This window comes from Megascapheus bottae, chromosome 22, assembly GCF_031878675.1.
Source record: "Megascapheus bottae isolate mThoBot1 chromosome 22, mThoBot2.hap1, whole genome shotgun sequence".
NCBI lineage: Eukaryota > Metazoa > Chordata > Mammalia > Rodentia > Geomyidae > Megascapheus > Megascapheus bottae.
Genome location: NC_143530.1, coordinates 8,949,091 through 8,970,758, shown reverse-complemented (window position 1 = coordinate 8,970,758; position 21,668 = coordinate 8,949,091).

Below are 21,668 nucleotides of genomic sequence, written 5' to 3'. Positions count from 1 at the left end.
TCACCTCCTTTCCTATACTCATCCTTCACATGCACACACACACACACACACACACACACACACACACACACACGCACACACACCCCTTGCATTTTAACCATTGGTGGTCTCTGAATGGCACATGCTGGTTCCCATGGTTCCCCTGTGGTTCTCAAATATGCATAAACCTGTGTCCACCCATCTGTGAAATGTGGTTTCCCACACCAGCAGAGCTGTGTTTTTTCCCAGGGGAGTCTGGGCCCTTATGATACTCTAAACATCCAGAACCTTCTAGGAAAACTGGGAGTCCCTGGGCTTCTTTTAACAGCAGTTTTAAGATTCTGGGCAAACAAAAAGCTTTCTATAATGTTATCCAAGAGATTTTTAATTTTTTTTTCCCTAGGAAGGATGAATGCTAGCAACTTCAAAGGAAATGTCTACTGGGGCCTTCCTGCATTCTGCATCTCTTTACGTGGTGTCACATTAACATGGCAGGATGGGATTCCCCCAGGTTCCAGGGGTCAGGTCACACAGTAGTAGATAAAAGCAGGCAAGCATGCTTATCTGAAGACATGGATTTTTCCCCCCTCTACGAAGAAGGTGGTCTCTGCTCAAAATTCAGAAAAAGCAATTTGTCATTCTGGGGGAACGTAGTGCATCGATGCTCTTAGAAAGGATGTTGGATAACAGAACTGTGTACACAAGCAGTATCTCATTAATTCCCCGAGAGTGACAGGACAGCAGATTCCCAGTGACCACAGAAAAGGCCTGGACTGTCATTTGTAGCCATCCCTGCCCCCTGACCACCTCTCCTCGGGCCCTGTTCCAGGGTTGGTGAAGACAGCTGTGGGGGAAATGCTTTGTCCCAGGCCAGCTGCAGGGAGCCAGGCTTCCTATGTAACTGTTCACTCCTCTTGCACATCTGAGCCTAAGTTTGTGTACTCTAGGATCTAAGCCATTTCACCACTACACTAAAGGCTGATTATTTTTGCCAAGTTACCACTTAGCAACATTTGAAGGTTGGCATCTCCCGGGCTGGTGAGGATGGGAAGAAAGCCCCCAATCAGGACACAAACAGTTCATTGCAAAACCACACCATTCTCCTCTGCCCCGAGAACCTTTACAATGGCTGTTTCCTTCGTCCGCAGCAGCCTCATATCCTTCTGGCATAACAATATCTAATCCTAAATGGCCCGAACATTTTTCCTCTCCCTGGAGGCCAATTCCCAAAATGCAAACACTGCCAGCATGGAAACCCCTCATCTAACCCAGGCCAACCAAAGGCCACGGGAAACACACAGCTACACAATCAGGGAGGGAGGACTGTGAATATTTATCACATTTCCTTTTTATGTAAGAATCAATTACAGAATATGGCGTTGATGAATGGCTGCCTTGAATCAGCAGCTGGTAGAATTCCTGACAATCAGCCTTCTCCTCCATTAGCAACCCTGTCACAGGCAACACATTTCTACCCCAGGGCCTTTGCACTGTAGCTCCCCCCTCCCCTGCCTTCTACTGCAGATAAATTCTACCCAGTTTCTATCAGCAGCTTCCCCTCCCCCAGCAGTTCCTTTATTTTTTTCCTTTTCCCCAAAGATGTCCACCTGCATAGACATAATAAATACACACACTCATATGTGTATGTGTACACACACATACACAGTCTGTACTCATATTTCTTCATCCATCCTTCTCCCACTCCCACTAGAATGGCCACTCCATGAGGGCTTAGGGTTTGTGGCTCTAACACATAGCTGACATGTTTCCGACGCCTCGTGGAAAGTATAGAAAGAACTCCACCGGGGTCCCCTCCCTGTAGCCCTGAGATTTGCGGGGGGGGGGGGGATCCTAGGCTGCCTTTGTCGAACCCCTTGTGGCTACGTCTTGTTGCTTTCTCCCTGACCACCCCATGCATCAGCAGCTCAGAAGAAGCTGGCAGGGTTCAGCTCTGCCTGCCAAATCTGTTGTTCAGGTCACGTGCTGCTGTCCGGAGCTTGGGTTCTTACCAGAATACTGTACCTGAAGCCGGATGTGCTCCATCAATAAATGTTGAATGAATGAATGAATAAATAAATGAAGCAGGAAGAGAAGGATGGGAGGAAGGAGAGACAGCTGGCACTAATCTGATGGTGGAGAAAGACCAGGAGTTCTCTGGAGCTTTGAGGGGGGCCCCTCCCTTTCTCAGTCTTGTGATTAAGGGTGGGCTGCTGCAATGAAACGGGGAGCAGAGTGGTTTATTTTCCTGAAAACTGGAAGGCTCTGCAGTGGCTCCAACCTCCTCCGTTATTTTTTGGCTGACAGGGAGGGAAGGAGAGGGTGGATTGGGAGGGCAGGGAGTCGGGCGCCACGGGTTGCCTTTGAGAAAATGAGATGTCAGCTGGAGAGAATGAATTAATACAGGGAAGGGAACCCTTCTGACCTGGCCTCATTCTCAGCAAGTCCCAGATCTGGGAAGTTTTTCCCCAGCCGCTTCTGCCTTCTTCTCTTGCTCAGGCACCAGCATGGAGAAGATGCAGAGGCGCCATGTCGGGAGTGGACATTCATGAGGGCTTGTGTTCTCTGCTTTGCTTTGAACAGAAATGGATCCTGGGCATCTCCCCTTCCCCTTCTCCCCCGACCTGTTCTGGACATCCTCCCACACCTTCAGCTCTGCTTTTCCCAAGGCTCAGCTCCACCCGCCACCTTGGCAAACCCCAGGGGCTTCTTAAACAACCGGGGAAATGGAGTGGGCTTGCCCACAACCAGCCCCCACCCCTGCCCGCCAACTCTAGTGTGGGACTCACATTCCGTCTAGCAGGGGCCTGGCCCGGTGGCTTTTCCCATAAATCCTTTTTCTTGGTTCTAAACACACACACACACACACACACACACACACACACACACACACACTGGCAGAGAGATGTGGGTGGGAGCTTGCAGTGCAGTGCTTGTCCAATATGGCCAAGCGTCTAGAGTATCATGGTCCGATTAACTTTGCTCCCACGGGGGCTTCAAGTCCATGTTTCAGAAGGAGCCAGTCCAACATGAAATCAGAAGCTGCACACAGCCAGCGGCTACCACTGTCCTGCGGAGCAGCCATCACTGTGCACCTCCCAGGGAGGGGCTGGAGGTTCCGCTCCTCCATAGCCCCCCAGATGCTGGGGGGTTCCTCTGTCCCATGGGTCTAGGGCAAGGACATGGGACATAGGTGCCACCATCAAGCATTGGGAAGGCGGGATGCAGAGAACCAGGTGGGTTGAGATGCCCAGAGGGAATTTTCCAGAAGGAAGCGGAGGGGAAGGAAGATTCTTGAGCCGTCTTTCCCCCTGCTGTGGCATGTAGCTCCCACCTCCTCCTTCTTGGCTCCGCGGAATCGTGAGTTAAGCAGCTCAGGGATCCGGTTGGTCTTCTGGTGACAATGGGATGACAACAGGGTCAGTGGAGTCAGCAGGGTTCATCTGTGTCACCACGGGTTCGGGGCCCCCTGTCTTCTTACAACCATACATCAGCTGCTGCTGGGCCCTTCGGTTTGACCTACCATACCTGAGCAGACAGGGCAAGTCCAAGGCTGTCCTACTGCTGTCCTGAGCCTGTGTTGTTCTTCTTTGTTTGTTTAATTTTTGTTATGATAGAGGTGATGTACAGAGGGATTACAGTTACATAAAGCAGGTCAAGAGTACATTTTTTTTGACAGTGTCATCCCTTCCCTTGCTCTCTCTCAGTTTACCCACCCACAAGTTGTAGAGTTCATTTTCCTCTTAGTGTCTAGTGGGAGCCACTGCTGTGTTTCTTCACCCTTTGTCCCTGCATTCATTTCTGTGTCCCCTTCCCACCTTGCCAAAGACAGATAAAGGAACATACAAGATAAAAGGAAAAAAACAGCAAGGAAGAATGAAAAGACAACCTTGTTTCCATTTCCTGGGGTTCATTTCAGTAACTGTTATTTTGTATTTTCAGAGGCACTTAGGCATTGTGACTTTGTGATCCTCTCCTAACGTCTCCTCCCTTGGTCTCACTGTGTGTGAATGCCCAGAGACCCATATAAGTTATTATGTCCCAGTATTTTAGATCTAGCTTCCGCACATGAGACAAACCCTGCCATTTGTGTGTCTGAGTTTGACTTCCCTCACTTAACACGATTAGTTCTGGGTCCATCCTTTTCCCTGCAAATGACATAATGTTCTTCTTTCTAATTGCTGTGCAAAATTCCATTGTGTATAGGTACCACTTTTTCTTTTTCTTGATCCACTCATCTTTTGTGGGGCATCTGGGCTATTTCCACACCTTGATTATTGTGACTAATGCAACAAGGAAGCCTCCATTTTTCTGACTTATAAAATAGGAATTGAAAAAAAAAATCACCCAGCATCTTGTGTCAAGGTTCAAATTAACAGGGAGATAAGAGAGTGGTTTTGCTTTTTGATACTGTGTGTATATGTGCTGGTACCAAATTTTGAACTTGGGGCCTTGTGCTCTGTCACTTGAGCCATGCCTCCAGTTGGTTCCTTTTGCTGGTTAATTGGAGATAAGAGTTTCATGGGCTTTTCCTGCCCAGGCTGGTTTTGAACCTCGATCCTCAAATCTCAGGTAGCTAGGATGACAGGCGTTCCTCAATGGTTGCTACTGGATCTGATGTGTGTATCTTACTGGGCTACCAGGGTCTGCCACTGCCCCTCCTTTCCCCAGCCTCATGCCTGCCCGAGGACCTGCTTATTCCATTCCTGGAGCTTTGTCCACCCTCGGGTTTGGAGGCCATGGAGTCTGGGACTTAACCCACTCCCGCTGTAGTCATCCACTGACTGGTTCCCAACTGAACAGCCCAGTCCTTGAGTCGTCCAGCGGCTTCTCTGCAATCTAGGTCCAGAGCTCAACGGGACCAGGCAGCTGTTTCCCATTCCTTTCCAGCTTCTTAAATACATCCCTCTCAGTGAATCCTCAGCCCTGATCTACCTCTGGGGAAGCAGCCTAAGAAAGGGACAGATATCCACAGACCACCAGAGTGTGGCATTACAGAAGTATGCGCTGAGACCAGAAAGAAAAAGAGACAGAGAAGAGAAGCCTCCTCTCTCATCCTCTCTGTCTGCTTCCTGGTCCTCAACCAATTTCACTAATTTAGGACTAAAGAAAATCTGTTTTAAAATGATTAATGTTCAGTTTACCTTTTCTTTCCCATAACAAACTTCCACTTCTTTTTTTCTTTTTTTTGAGGTTTAATTGCATCTATTTCTGGATGTGACAACAACAAAAAAAAAGTGGGCCTATTGAGGGAGAGAGAAAACATTCCAAGTGGATAATTTTAAGATCACATCCATAATTAATGGCATCTGGCAGGCTTCCTGTCGAAGCTTAATCATAGCGCGTCGCCGCGTGCTAATTAGAGCGGTTCGGTGCAAATCAATTGTCCAGGTGTGGCTGAGCCGCCTCTGCTCTCTCCCAGCTCCTCGGTCAGGGCACTCGGACAGAGCGGGGCACGAGGCTGGACCTACTTTTTTTGGTGTGAAATGAGCCTCTCTTCTCTTTGGAGACTTGGACAGATATTGGATCCTGGAACTCAACAGGTTGGCATGGAGAAAAACTTTGGGTGCATTCTCCTTACCATAACCAGAGAGAAACAAGAACTGTCTCCCACATCTGCAACCAGCACGCAGTGGGTGGTCCAGGCACCACATGGCACAGCCTGGACAGCCAAGATAGGACTTCGTAGCTTGACCCACAGCAGGTCCTCTGTGGTGTCCAGGCCCACACTTTCTAACTTACTATAGTGATGACGCATGTCTGTAGTCCCAGCCTTCAGGAGGCTGAGATAGGACGACTCAGAGTCTGTCTTTAGAAAACAAAACAACAATCTGGCACCCGTGTGTAGACTGACCCAGGAACTGTCCAACAGCGTGCCTTTCCTCTAAAGGGGTCCCCACTTTAGTATCCTTCCCGTTCTCCTCTTACGCCTTCCATTTGCTCTTTCACCCTCGCTTCTTACTGTGGACCCAGCTGCAGGGAGCAACCCCCCCGTCCTTCATTTACTAAGTACAACAAGCTACAGATGAGATCCCCCCAAAATAAAGTCAGTTTGAAGCATGCACGATGCTACAGTTCCTAGGTTCTGAGGGTTTGAGCGCTCTTCCTCGGAGAGAGCATGCATTTTTCCCACACATGGAACTTTCTCATGAGGATTTAAAAATTATCTAGAAGCCATTTGTTTTTACTTATCCTGGGAATCTTTGTTCATGTGCCTTGGGCAGCTGACCTTAGCAAATTGGCATTAAGGTTCTGTGCTTGGTGACTTACCACCCCTCTCCTTGTCTGTGACCCACACATAATGAAGCTTCAACTCTTCCTCCAGCCAGATCTCAGGACTGCTGGGAAAGTTATGAGGGAGGGTGGTTTCTCCCTTCTCCTGGGAGCGCTGCTCTGAGTTTGTCTGGGCCTGAGAACTTTGGGGTGCCCCCAAGCCATCCTTGGCATTGCAGTGAGAGGATAGGTACCCATTTTATTAGATACCATCCAATGCCCCCCTCCACCCCCTTGATGTGAATTGCTCATTGGCAGAGACAGCTAATCCATACATTCTTCTCCAGCCTCTGTGAATATTGACTGTGAGCTGGGAAGACTTTCTAAGAAGTCACTGGGGGAAGGGGAATTCTTTCAGTTCAAATTGAATTGTGGGCCATTAAATCTCTTTAGTAAAAGACTGTGCCTCATATCATATGCCGATGCGCTTCCTGAATTTTTAACCAGCGCCGAGAACATTCTGCCTTGGCTGGAGCCAGTGCACAAGGCTCAGAGGTTTTTTTGTTTTTTTGTTTTTTTTTTTTCCTCTGGCAGATCTGGTTAATTGTTATAGATTTTTCCAGTAGGTATAAAAGCATTTGGAATTTGGAAAGGGCAGATTTTTTGTTTTCCTTGCAAAAGAAAACCAATTCTGGCTTTCTCTCTAGAGACACAAGGGAAGTTGGAGCAAGGGAGGGAGGGGAGGAGGGAGCAAGGGAGTGCAGCAAGATGACAGAGGATCAGATATATGGTGCACATCATGGGGGCGGTCCTCAGGGGAACCTGGGTGCCAGTCAGATGCCACACCTGTGCACCTTCCCCATCTGACACAAGCAGCACCCCTCCCCCTATGTGTGTATGCCATCAGATGTGCACGCATACACAAACACAAATGCACAAATGAACACATTCCCACATACAAACATATGCATACACAAACACAAATGCACACCTATATGTATGCATCCAACAAACACATAGATGCAATTGTGCAAGTGCACATTTACACAAATGCTCCCACTTAGTGCTCCCCGAAGGACTTGGGATGAGTCCCAGGCAGGGAACGATTGTTCATTTGACTCGGCTCAAGGCTGAGATCTGAGGATCATGATTTGAAGTCAGCCCCACAGAAGAGTCTGCGGAGACTTGAATCTCCAGGTAATCTCACCAAAAACCTGAAAGTGGAGCTGTGGCTCAAATGGTAGAGCACTAGCCTTGAGCATGAAAGCTCAGGGATAAAATCCAGGCCCTGAGTTCAAGTCCCAGGATACACACACACACACACACACACACACACACACACACACACACACACACAGCATCATTGGTTTAATAACTGTCTCCCCTATCCCAATCAAAGGTCCCTAGGGTGGGGTCCTGTCTCTCTTGTTCACTGTGATAACTCAGCTTCCCACATTCCTCATTCACAATCTTCAAGTCTTTAATTTCCACAATCATTTGCTCTTTAGGATAGTTCTAAGAAGTAGTCTGTCCTTCCACCCACTTCATAACTGAGGCCAAGACAGTTGGAGTAACTGGCTTACAGTTCTAAGTGTCACAAATGGGATTTGAACCTCCTCTCTTTGATCCTCTACAGGCCTGAGACCCGGTTCTAAGTGCAAGTGAAGAACTGGAGAGGGGAAGCCAAGGATGGGACAGAGCTCAAACAGGTCACCAGCTGGAGCGTCACAGTAAGGCTTGCCGGGAAGAATGCACGCACTTCACTCCCACCTCCCTGAGGGCTCCCTGGTCCTTCCCACTGGCCAGGATCAAGCCAAGAAAGCTTGAGAGGTGAAGGGAAGACCTCAAAACCAACGTAAAGGACACTGGGCCATTTGGACTTCGGCTTTTATGCACAGGAGGAGGTCTTAATGCGACCCTGACAATTCTGCATGGCTCCCTCGGCCTCTTAGAGAGGCCAGGAGGCCAGAGACTTCCACTGAATGGGAAATCCAAACAGGCAGAGGCTGCAGGATGCACTTGATAAAGCTGGTCAGGGTCGCCCCTCTTCTCCTGCCCCCCAGCACACAAAGTAGCCTAAGCCTTTCTCCATTGTTCTCTTCCACATCCATCCTAAAAAACATCAAAGCTCAAGGGTAAGCAAGGAAAGCTCCCCTCCCACCATCCTCCCTCTGCCCCCCTCTGCCCCACACCTGCCCAGCTCCTGTGGGTTTTGTTCAGGATGGCAGGCACTTATGAATCCACTCCTTGGACTCTGGGGCCTGAGGACAAGAGAAGCAGGGTCTGGTGGCTTAGGAGTTGCTGCTGCCACCAGGGAACTTGCCAGGCTGCCTGTTCTGGGACATGGTGGTGGTGGCCATTGCTCACAGCTCATCTACTGGTGATAAACATGTTCGTATTGGTAACTGCCAATGGAATGTGGAGAAAAAGTCAATAGACATATGTAATAAGAGAAATCATTACATTGGAAATTATCTCCCCTGAAGGCCTCTGGGAAATTGTGGCCTGGTTTGTGTGTGAGCCTGGGGAGCCTTGAGAGGTCCTGAGGGCAGTCCTTCCTTCAGCTGTCCAGAAGCCTCTTGTGGTTGTTGTCTTAGGAGTCATGTGAGAGATGCCATGCAGTGCCAGAGGAGGTGAATCATGAATGGTGTCTTCACCCAAAGGCTGGCACGACTCTCTGGAAGGCAGAAGCTGAAATGGACTTAGAGGAGCCAAAGGTCTGCTGGGAAATTTTGCCAGCAGAAGGGTGGGTAGGAGGTGTGCTCAGAGATGTGGGGTCCCTGGGATGCAGGACCCCTGGCCCCTGGACATGGTGTGGATGTCTGCGATGGAGAGCACATGTCAGCATTCTCGTAGCCCAAGTGTACCACATATTGGGGCTCATTTCCAGCCCCCTAACTCTGCCATCCTTGGCTAGGAAGAGATCCTGTTCGTAGTCATGAATGCTAGGGCCCCACTTCTCTTTCTTAGCATCCCCAAGCCCTAAAATAAAATTGATATTTGGGTCCCATCTTGCAAGTAAATGTGGCCATTGGAGGAAGTGTGTGTGTGTGTGTGTGTGTGTGCCCTAGTACATGCATGCGTGCCAGTGTACTGGTTCTAGGACTTGAACTCAAGTCTTCCACACTGTCTTCTATCTTTTTCACTCAAGGCCAGCACTGTGCCGCTTGAGTCACAATCCTAAACTGCGCTCCGAGTGTGTGCTACCTGTGTGGGGCCAGTGGACATTATGGATCCCAGGATGGAAGCCCTGTGCTGCAGAAAGCGGAGGGAGGAGACGGAGGTGGGAAGACCAGTCTCAGAGCGGCATCACCCCTGGGCAGCCTGTTTCTGTAGTTGATGTAGGCAAGGCAGACATTCTATGTGACCAGTGATCAAGACAGGTTTTCTAGAATGATCCACGGCTCTGCCTATCTCTCTGCTGCTGGGGACACAGGGGCCTGTCAAAGCTTTGTGGCTTTTTCGCCCCACAAGGAGGCTGCCTGACAGAAGACACTGGCCTCTGTCAGCCTCCACTCTAGGTCTGCTGTGCGTGGAGCAGGTCAAGACCTCTGTGCTCGGCTGGGGTCACTCCCTGGAAGCCTTCATTCTGCTTCCCTGAGTCCGGGGCTGGTGTGGGAGCCCCCTCTCCCACTACTGTACTAGCCTCTCTCTCACCTGGCCTTTACGTACTCAGCCTCCTCTCTCTGCCTCCATGATTTGTGTTTTGGGGTTGCAAAGCTCTCCCCACCCTAGACGTCAGATGTGGGGGTTGATGGAGGTGGGGGGGTCACAAAGCCAGGCACAGGAGAGCCTGGTCAGATGGCCTCTGAGCAAGCCCAGCAGCAGGACCTGGAGGCTGGAGGCTTCTGGGGAAGGGAGTTGCCGGCCAGCCTTGAACTACAGCCAGGTGCCAGCCTCCAGCCTCAACACTCCTGCCCTTTATCCTGGCAGCACTGAGCATTTTGTGCTTCCAGTGACCTGTGACCAAAGCCACCACAACTACTTAGCACCTGCCATGTGCCTGGCCCCTGCCCCTGGCTGCCTGGCACCTGCTACCTTGGCTCATTCTTAATTAATGGGTGCCATGCCTGGTTGTCTCTCCTCTCCTTTCATGTGATTTAACGTCAGCCTGAAGATTTGCTATTTCTCTCCCCCCACCCCCCCTCATCATTAATCCTTTCCTGGTAATCTGCTTCCTCCCATTGTCTGTGTGGAGAACCCCATCCCCAGGCAAACCTGAGAATTCAGGACTGACAAGGGGACACAGGATGGGGAGACCAGACCAAGATTCTGGGATACATAAAGAGGGAGACCCCAGGGAACCCATGAAGACCCAGAAAGGACCAGCAGGTTGATGGAAATTGCCCAGCAATCTGATCTGTGGGTTTCTCCACAGCAAAGTCCGATAGGAGATTTTACCTGTGGGCTGTGGGGGGTCAGGGGGGAGAGCACAGCAGGTGCCAGGGCAGCAAGTCTTGCCATGTGGCTACCCTAGTAGACAAAAGGGGCTCCAGCACCAGGGCCTTCTGAGCTCCTGTGGGCGGCCCCTGTGGGGGTACAGAGAGAGGGAACTCAGAAGAGGCGGGGTACAGACAGAGGACATGGTGGCTTCTCACTAAGACAGATAGATGTGGGCTGAGGCTCTTGGAATCCAGGTTGTGTACCTGGCATCAGACGCATGACACAGCTGTCCACTGGCAAGAAAGCCAGGTAACATTGCAATAGACACCAACTAGCAAAATGCCCAACTCCAGTGCCCTCAAAAATGAAGCTTTTTATTGGTCTGAGGATAAGCAATCCAGAGACAGGCAACTGCTGGCATAGATTCAAGGCTAGCAAAGCTAGCAGCATGGTGTGTGTGTGTGTGTGTGTGTGTGTGTGTGTGTGTGTGTGTGTGTGTGTGTGTGTGAAACACAGTGCACATCTTTATCAGATGAGCCAACATGGTCCCTAGCAACTCTGTAGCTGACTCCAACCACAAGTCCTTGGTTGTAACATTCATAACTCATTCCTTCTGCTAGGTGGTAGGAGGTCAGAATGAGGCACGGACAGGCAGCCTTGTGTGCAGCAAACAAGAACCTGCTTTATCCCTCCTGGGCTCTCACCATGTTCCTTCCTGCTGCCCCTGGCTCCTGGCTGGCCCTGAGTGGTCTGGGTTTCTGGGGCCAGTTGAAGGGTGAAATTTGGGTTTTCCAGTGAGACCAGGAGCCTAGATGGGCTCTGAACTTCCTCAGACATGGCGAGACTTGAGCTTTTTTCTCTCTTCTGACTCTGCCCCCTCCTGGTGATGATGAAGGTGGCACCTTGGCTTCCTGGCCTTTTCCTGAACTGAAGTTTATGGGCATGTCTGCTCTGATTCCTAGGGCCTGGCATCCTCTCACACTCTGTGTCTTGGTCCTGGCCCCTGGGCTGCAAAGCAATGGTGCCCCGGTGCTGTGGGGCTGCATCTACATGGAGGGCAGGCAGCTCAAGCTGGCTAGGCCTACACAGGAAGCAACCTCGTGTTCCCACCAGCGCTTCCCAGGCCAGGCCCTTTGCAGAGACTACAGGGACGCCCCGGAGACCCTAAGTGTCCAGCGTGCACAGCAGACCCCAGCTGCTGTCCAGCGGCCTTTAGTCACTGTCGCTGCCACTGATGCACCCATCTGCCACCTGCCTGCCAGACACCTGCAGCCAGGATCCTGGCACCTCTGTGATTGGCGGCCCACTTGGGCCTGGCACAGGTTCCTGGCACTGGGTGCTGTGTGGGGACCAGGCCAGGCACAGGATTGGAGCGGCCTTGGCTGCCTGAGGTACCTGTTTTACTACCCCTCCTCCGGCCACCGGCCACTTGGCAGCTGCAGCCAGGGAGGGAACCAGATGGCAAATTATCGGGGCTGGTTTACAGCGACAGCTAAGTAAGAGAAGGGCTGTCCCATGGGAAGCCAGCGAGCTCAGGAGGCACCATGAAGACATGGGGGGGGTGAGGAGAGGAAACACAGAGCCAAGGGAGCAGAGTAGTGGAAGATCTGAAGTTCAGGAAAGAGAGGGAGGAAAGATTCATACGGAGCCAGGTTTACTGAGTCTGGATCATGTGTGTCTTCCCACAGGAAATTGGCTGGCAAAGATAATAGCGTCCAATATGGTACCCACATGTAGCATTTTATACTAGAATGGGTCGTAATTAACAGCTATTTAAAGACTCAGTCCCTCGGTCACAACAGCCAATCTCTTTTCTTTTCTGGCAGTACTAGAGATGGAACTCAAGACCTTTCCCTTGTCGGTGCACTACCACTTGAGCCATGCCTCCAGGCCCACTCTAGCCACCTTCGATGCATTTAGTCATCGGGCACGGTTACCATAGAGAACGTTTTCCTCATCTCAGGAATGGGAAGAGCGAGAACTTGTAAATCTGACCTCCTCCTCCGAAATCACCATCACAAGGAGATTCGAACATCTCTCCAGAAGACTTTTGTTTTGGGCGGTTTGGGACTTTTAGAGTTTCAACATTCAGGATTTGGGGAATGGTGGGTTTTAGGGACTTGGGCCTGGATTTAACATTTGGAACGTTCTCTTCAGGAGGGTAACAAGCCTCACTGAACCTCTTACCATCCAGCACGGCTTAGCACACTCACCCAGTTCCTGTAGGATGGGGTGACACCTTTTCTGGGGCTCAGCATGTGGCCCTCAGGTGGTGGGGTGGCCCCCACCCAGAGGCCAGCTCACAATGGAGGAGCCCAAGGCTTTGGGTTTCCCCAGAGGGAAAAGCAAGGCTACCACCTGAGGAGGAGGCGCCGTTGTTCAGGGCATCAGGTCCAGGGCAGGGTCCCCCCAGTGCTAAGGCCTGCAGGAGGGAGGGTAGAGAGGGTGCCTCTTTAGGATGTCATGTGTTACAAAGTGTTGCCAAGATCACTCTGGGTATCACCGAAAACAAAGCTTGCTCATCCTGAATGCATTATAAGCAGGTGCACTGAGAGAAAGAGCCAGGGGTTCGACACTCCAGGAAGCTGACACCGAGAAGCCACCCAGACCCAGCCAATGTGCTCAGACACAGCCTGGATGTTACAATCCCAAAGACCATGCTTACAAAACCGAAGCACTGGAGTAAATCTATGCAATAGCTATGCCTAGTAAATAATAGAGCCCAGAGCTGATGGCTCATGCCTTGTAATTCTAGTTATTCAGGGAGCTGACACTAGAGGATCACAGTTCAAAGTTACCCACACCCCACACAGGGACAGAAAAGTCCATGAGATTAGCCAACAGAAAGCTGAAAGTAGAACTGTGGCTCACATGGTAGAGCTTCAGCCTTGAGCCAAAAATGCTTAAGGACGATGCTTAGGCCCCAACTTCAAGGCTCAGTCCTGGCAAAGAAAAAAAAATACATATGTAACAATAATAATAATAATAAGTGCAGACTGTGCTAACCTTAGAGCAGACTGTGCTAACCTTAGACTCAGCTCTTCTGTCTGACTACCATCTGCTTGCCCCACAGCTAGGGCTAGAGGATTGTTTCTATTGTTGGTTGTGGGGCTTGAACTCATGGCCTGGGCATTGTCCCTGAATTCCTTCGGCTCTACCACTTGGAGCCACAGCTCCACTTCCAATTTTCAGGTGGTGCATTGGAGATAAGAGTCTCATAGACTTCCCTGCCCTAGCCAGCTTCGAACTGCCATCCTCAGATGTCAAACTCCTGAGTAGCTAAGATTACAGGTATGAGCCACAGGTGTCCAACCCCAGAGGCTCTTAAGGCGCCCCTAGCCATGAAGAGGACTGGTCTGCCCTGGATATGCCCTGTGGTAGCTTTGCCAACCCGAGCCTCAGGACTTTTGGGTCTGCCATACCCCTACCTCTGCCTCTCTAGACCTTCTTTGGCTCTCTGCTATCCAGTGTCTGGGTAAGGGAAGAGATCCCCAACCCAAAGACCCCAACTGGGAAGTCTGCGACCCCATTCACGGGGTGGTTCTGTGCCCTCCCAAGCAGTGGGAGGTGACCCTGAATCCTGATAGGGTTCCAGGGCAGGGGTGGGAGGGTCGGAATTGGGGGTTCTGGATTCCAGAACCCAGCCTCTGGATGGGGGTTAGAGTCATTGCTCCACCTCGTGGCCATTTCTGGAACTGCACCTGGGAGAGCTGGTCCCAGAGGATGGGTAGGATGGATGGAGGTGTTGGTGATGAGAATGGTGTGAAGCTGTGACCAGTATTTCCTGACCGCCCTGCCGACAATAAACCCGCTCCCCTCTACTCCTTCCCCCACCGTTAACGTAGAATTGCTGTGTCTTCTGATTTTTTTTTGTAATTATAGTAAGCTTCACAAAGGAAAGGATTCTGGACTTGAACTCAGGGCCTTGCGCTGTTCCTGAACTTTTTCATTCAAGGCTAGCACTCTACAACGCTGAGCCACAGCACCGCTTCCAGTCTTCATCGTGGCTAATTGGCAGGAAGAGTCTCATAGACTTTCCTGCGCAGGTGGGCTTCAACAGCCTCAGATCTCAGCCTCCCCACCACTGGTGCCCAGCAGAAGTCCTACTTTTGTTCTTAGCCATCTTCTTTGAGTCTGAGAATGCCTGGCATAGAGTAGGTGCTAGATTAGTCCTTGTGAAATAAAACAGTTCCTTAATGGTTTATCTATCCAGAAAGGTGCCCGGCCACCCTTCTAGCTCTAGAAAGAGTGTACATCCCTTTCCCCCACACCCAGCTTTGCCCCTATGATCTGGAGTATCTCCATGGTGGGTCCTGAGACCCCTGGCCTCAAGCCTGGGTCAGCTCAGTCATCTGCCGTCCCTCACGTCTCACCATGGAATATTCACCTCTGTCACTATACCCCTGGCCTATCACAGCATCTGCTACTCAGTGCCTTTGCTCTGTGCTCCAGGTCCTGGGCCAGCAGTTTGTGTATACTACCTCTAATATTCAGCACCCCGAAAGGTAGATATTTACTGCTCTCATTTTATTTTTCAGAGACAAATAAGAGACCTTAGCATCGTTTGATTTACCCATCTCAACTTCTCTGACCTGGGAACTAGTTATTTTTTTTTTCCAGAATCATCTTGCTGCAGGATGTAGCAAAGCCTGGAACCCTCAAAACAGCAAGGTCACTGCTGTCATGCTGACCAGGGGAAGGGAAGTCAGATGAAATCAGGGGGCCTGTGCTAGTAATTCATTTGGTCATCTTTGAGGAAACCATCTTTGTCCTCAATTCTCAGACTGGGAAACTGAGGCCCAAAAAATGACAGAGCAATTGGTTCAGTGCTGCTCTTGCATAGTCGTAGCTCATGGAAACAGACTCTACACCCCTCAAATATTGAAGAGGATGAAGATGTCTCTCTGACAGCTCCTGGGGCCAGCTGTAGCATGGGTTTGCACAGGAGGAGGGGGGGCAGCTCAGGGCTGAGCACAAGCTCTGTGTACAGACCCCCAGCCCCAAAAGACTAGTGGTGGACACCATAGCCTACCAACCTTCCTCAGTCCATGCTCTCGATGCCCCTGCAGGTGTAATAAAGGCTGCATGAGAAGACTTGGTGAGAAGGAAGCAGTGGCTCTCCATCTATCTAAGCCTCGGGACACCTCACTGTGTTGATTGCTTAGGAAATCACTGCAGGAAATTTAGTGTTTAAATGACTTGGCTTTGTTATGGAGAGCTGTAGGGCAGAGACCAGTCAATCCACCCAAGAACACTTCTTCCTCCTCCTCCTCCTCCTCCTCCTCCTCCTCCTCCTCCTTCTTCTTCTTCTTCTTTTTGTGGGCATTGGGGTTTGAGCTCAGCCTGGGCACTGTCCCTTTAGCCAAGCCCCACTTTCCATTTTCTAGTGATTAATTGGAGATAAGAGTCTCAGGTCCAGGCTGGCTTTGAATCTTAATCCTCAGCTCTCAGCCTCCTGAGTAGCTAGGATGATAGGCATGAGCCACCGCACCTGGCAAGAATGCTTCATGATTCAACAAGACTCCCCATCAGCTCACTCCCTCCCCTCCAACCTCTGTGCCCCAGAGCAGGACTCAGCCTGCCCAATACTGACAGAGCCTAGGCCTGAGAAGACTCCTCGGGGTTGGGCTATGCACATGTCTCTTTCTGACCATCAGGCAGCAAGCCTGGCCCTTCGTATTAACCTGCCAAGTTCTCCCAACAACCCAGCAAGATAAACCCTATTGTTACCCCACTTAATAAAGGCAGAGAGAGATAGGTGGGGGGGCAGGGGGGTTCTTCTTGCCCAATATCATAAATGTTTGTTGTTCAGACTGTGATCCTGTCGGTCCAGCAAGGAAAAGCCAACTGAACATCTGCCCAAGTCTCTGCTCATCATTGATCCCAGCAGGTGCCATTTCCAGAGATAAAGTCAAGTCTTTCTAGAATCTTCCGACTTCCCTTTCTCTTTGATTCTTAAGGAAGATGTCATGACTGCCCTTCCCATCAGATTCAGCCACCATGTTGTAAGGAAGCCCAAACAGAAGCCACCAAGCTCCAAGCTGACCATCAGTGCCACTGGCTAGCCAGTTGAGCCACCTTGAAAGCCATGTTCCAGCCCTGAAGGAATCACACCCCTGGTGCCATGTCAAGAAAAGCCAAACAGTTTCTGCCATGTCCTGCCCACAGTGAAAAAAAATGTTGTTGTTGGTGGTGGTGGTTATGGGGCTTGAACTCAAGGCCTGGTCGCTTGTGCTATTTTGTTCAAGGCCAGTGCTCTACCACTTCGAGCCACAGCATCATTGGAGATCAGAGTCTCACAGACTTTCCTGTCCCAGGTTGGCTTTGAACAACGATCCTCCTATCTCAGCCTCCTGAGTAGCTAGGATGATAGGCGTGAGCCACCAGTGCCCGGCTCCAAATTGAAAATCCTTGATCAAACTAAATGATGACTGCCTCTTTGGGCCCCACATTTTGGGAGGAGTGGGTTACACCATGGTCCTTAAGCAGAGCGCCTGCTAGCCACAACGTTGAGGATGCTTTGAGACTGTAAATGTTCTTCCTAGATAGAGCTGTTTTATAGCTAGGTCTTTCCACCCTTCCCTAATAGAGACAGTAGAGTAGCCTAGGCTCTCCCAGCTTCCTACAGGTAGCATGGCACTGTTGGATTGTACCTAGCTCTCCCCCTGACCCTGCCCCAACCCTCAACCCCATGTCTATTCTGTTCAGGCCAGGGACTCTTTCTTCCATGCTGAGGAGTCTGTTAGCTTCAGTCTATTTTCTAGGGTCACAAATTCTTACTTCGCCCATGCTGAAATCTACGATCTCTCTTTTCTAGTACGTTTCCCCCCTCCTCCCTTCAATTATTTTCTTCATGGGAACAAGTTATATTTAGTTCTTTTGCAAATTCTGTAGTCAGTTTTGACCGCTGTTCGTAGATTTGTCACACTTTTTCATTGGATTCATTCACTGTATTAAATCTACTACTTTTAAGCTGGGCGTGACGGTTCATTTTATGCGTGGCCTTGACTGGGTTAAGGGATGTTCCTGTAGCCTGTTCAATATTCTTTCGGGGTCTGTCTGTGAAGGTATTGCAGGAAGGATTCAGCACTGAAAGGGTAGACTGGGTACCCAAGACCTACCTTCACGGGTGTGAGCTGCGTTGTCCAACACTCAGTCCTGAGGACAGAAGAACTGAAACGGAGAAGCAGAGCAAACTCTCTCTCTTTCTCTCCTTCCCTCCCTCTCTGCCTCCCTCCCCACCATCTCCCTCTCCAGCTCCTTTGCCTCTGGGTGAGCCGGAGCTCCTGGTTCTCAGGATTGACACCAACTGCCGCTCTTCCTTAAGCTCATCTTCCTTGAACTTCCGTGGCCCCTGTAATCACATGGGTCAATTCCAATAATAAATCCTCCATTGTTTTTGTTTGCTCAGTGGAGACAGCATCTCAGGGTATTGCTTCATAGCACAGATTGGTGTTGAACTCACTGGCTCAGGCTAGTCTTCATCTCACAGTCCTCCTGTCTCCGCCTGCATATACTGGAATTACTGGTGCCACACCCAACTTTAATCAGTCTCTCCATAAATCTTGATCAAGCTTACACCCCACTGGAGCACTCTGGCTAAGACGCTGAGTTTTAGATGAGGACAACTATTCTGGTTTTGATGGAATAGTCCATACATCTGACTTATTTCCTATAACTTTTGCCACTGGTGGCTTGTTTGTTTCCTCATGGTGTTGAGAATTATAAAGTGGGAACTCATGCTCACCCCCATTTTCTCTGCAAGCATCTTTGTGAACATGGGTTCAGAGCGTGTCTTCCATAAAAGACTTGAGTTTGTTTCTGCAGGGTGTTGGCATGGTGTAGACTGAACGTGAATCTATGGACAGGTACTATAACCCTATGAGACTTTCAGATCCCCTGAGCACCAACTTTCCTCTCCCCTATAATTACAAATATCTGGAGTAAAAGGAAACACTTTGTTTCCACCTCTACTTTGCTTGCAGTGCCTCGATGTATAAAACTTTATTACATTTTAACCCAAATTCATTTTTTTCTTAACTGCTTCCTTTCTTACCAGAGGTTCCCAAGGCAACCTTAAAAGGCTGGAGAAGGAGAAGGAGGCACTAGTGATGGAGAAGGGTTAAAGAGGGGGGTAAGGGCTGCGGTAGAGCTCAGTGACACAGTCATGGCCTACCCATAGTATTTGGGTTCCATCCTCTAGGGAGAGGTGGAGGGGAGGGAGAGGGAGAGATAATTGAGAGAGACAGGGAGAAGGAGAGAGGGGGGAGAGGGGGAGGGAAGGAAGGAAAAAAGGAAGAACAAAAGATTACAGTGTTTATTTAAAAATTATGCCTGAGTCTATACTGATTGCAGGGGGGGGGAAATCACCAGATTAATAGCTAAAAGTCTTTTCTAAATTCTTTAGAAAATCTTCCTGACTATCAATATGCAAATGATAAACTGTCTTTTCCTTAAAGTATGGTCCTCAAGCAGAGAACAATTGCTTGAAGACTACTTCACAAATCTCTTCCTTTGGAACATCTGAACTAACTCAGATCCCTCTGATTCAGCATTTATTTCTACCTGGCTAGTGCATATGTATATGTGTTGCTGTGGGGGGAGTTTATCTCTGTATTAGAGCTAGTTGCTAGCTATTCAATAGTCACAATCATGCTATATGGTAAAACTCTTCAGAACTCAATAGCTTTAAACCATAAACGCTTAGCTCCAAAGGCAGGAACGTAGGTAGGGCTTGGCTTTGATGTCCCTCTGTCCCAGTGGCTGGACTGAATCACACGTCTATAAGCTCCTGTCTGCTGCGGGTTATTCTGGGCTAGGAGAACTGGTTCACCTCACCCTGTTCCACTTGTCCCTGGTGCTGTAACAGTGTTGGTTTGGCATTTCTCAAGCAGAGGCAAAGGGTCAGGAGAACCCCAAGTGAGGTTTGCTATTTGTTTTCTGTTTTTTTAAATTTTGTATTCACAAATACCTTACTAGCCAAAGCCAATAATGGGCTCAGGTCCAGAATCAATGGTAAGATATATCCCCTTACCCAGGTGCAAGCAAATGGCCCAAAACACAAATATGGGGAGGGAGAGGAACTGGGCCCACATGGCACAGGCTACTTACCTGTTCAGGTAACCCCCTCATCAGAGACTGAGTGAGGTTGTGGTTGAATGAACCATCAAGAGATCAGGAATGGACAGAACTCTTCTCCCACCTTCTGGATACTACTTAGGATCCAGCATTAGTGTCCAGGCATCTGAGTTGCTCTCTCTACTAATCTGCCTCTGGATAAAACCACTGATGACACAGGTTTTGTTTCCAGAGACCACATAAGCAAAGCAACAAACAACTAGGACAGAAGCTCTGGCAGTCAGCAAGTCCATCCACTCCACAGCTCAGGCCAAGCTGTTGCCCCGTCATCTAGTCATGTTGCTGAAAATAAAATGTGGCTGTAGTTTGGTCACTTAAAAACCAAGCACTATTCTTTTTCTGCATTAATGGAGGTTATGTTAAACAGATGGCCTGTAGAGAATCTATCAAATCTCACAACTGTCAATACCCTGACAAGGAAGATAAAGGAAGATGCATGTGTGCATCATCACGCATCATCGGAGGGCGAGGATGAGGCATGAAATCATGATGCTGCAAAGCTCGGGGTGAGGCTCAAGGTCATGATCCAGGCCACCCATATGTCTTCCACATGTCCAAGCCACACAGCTGGCCAAATGCACACAACTGGCTCTGGACTGGGCAGAAGCTCTGTATCTCAGAAGGAGCTTGATCCTCCAAATCAGGCATGTTCCATCTCGGTGAGCTCCCCCTGGCTATAAAATTAGACCTGCCTATTCCAAACGAGCCAGCTGGCCGGTGGGAGGAGGAGAGAGTGGGCTCTGACCCTTCCAGGGATGCCTGGCTCAGTGAAGATGATCCAGTAGGCTTTTGTACATTTCCTTCCTTCCTCCACAATTTCTCTTTTAGCTTTCCGGGAGAAAAGGCATTCAAGTGGTAAAGGCAGGTCTCCCAAAGGAAGAAGATAACAGCCATAGTGGGGTGCCAGATACTTGAGAATCCATCAGCCTTCCCGATTCGGGAGTTTTCCTCGGTCCTTGTTCTATGTACTGTGTCCCACAGAATGGGTGTTGGGGAGACAAGGGAATGCCCAGTGCCATGGTCTAAATCGTAGATGAATCCTTACCAGAGGAACAATGGTGAATGGGAATCAAGATGGCGCCCAGCGCCACCAGTCAGATAAGGAGTTGAGGAAGTGAGCTAGACTGCTCCAGAGGAAGAGAATGCATGAACTAGATTGGCCACTTGCCTTTGATTCTCTATGTTTTTATCTTCTTGTTGCTTCTGGTAAAGCTTCGTCTAACTGTTCTAGCCTGGAAAGAAATGAAAGAAAATTCAATTTCGTTGGGAAACATTTCTATTGGTGCTCCCAAGGCCAGCCAAATGGTGTCCAATAACTACTGGGAGAACCCCAAGGGGGGGTGATCTTGAGGACAAAGGTCAGAGCTCAGGGCTTACTCTTCTTCTGGTAGAGAGGACAAATGAGCCCCATCCCTTTGGGAAGCAGGTAATGGTGGTTGTTTTAGGATCTTAACACCTGAGAACCCAGAAATAGGTGACTTTCGAAAGATGAGACTATCCATTCATAGTGAGAAAGTAGCCACACCCCTGGCGCACCAGGATAGAAGAGGAGAAGCAAAGGGGAGGGTGGGCCAGGCGTGGGCGGCAGTGCTTCACAGGAAATGACTGAAGCAAGTCAATCAGGGCCTCAGGCTCTGGATCAAAGCTTTCGAATTTCCAGTTCTCTCCTTAACAATGTCCTTATGAAAGACATCCATAAAGGAATCTAGGCGTGTGTGAGTGTCACACACACCTTCACCCAAGGAGGTCATCCGCTGTCTGCCTTCTGCTCTGCAACCCACACAAGAACTGTGCCACAGGGATTCTGCCTTCCCTATCATCTAGCAAACAAATGAGTTTGAGTTTGACTCTATTACCGGGGCTAATCTGTCCCAACCCCCACCCAGCTTGCATTCATTCATTATTGATGGTTTGCAGTCTGTGGACTGTTTCAGGGGATTTGTTAGGGAGCATGGTGG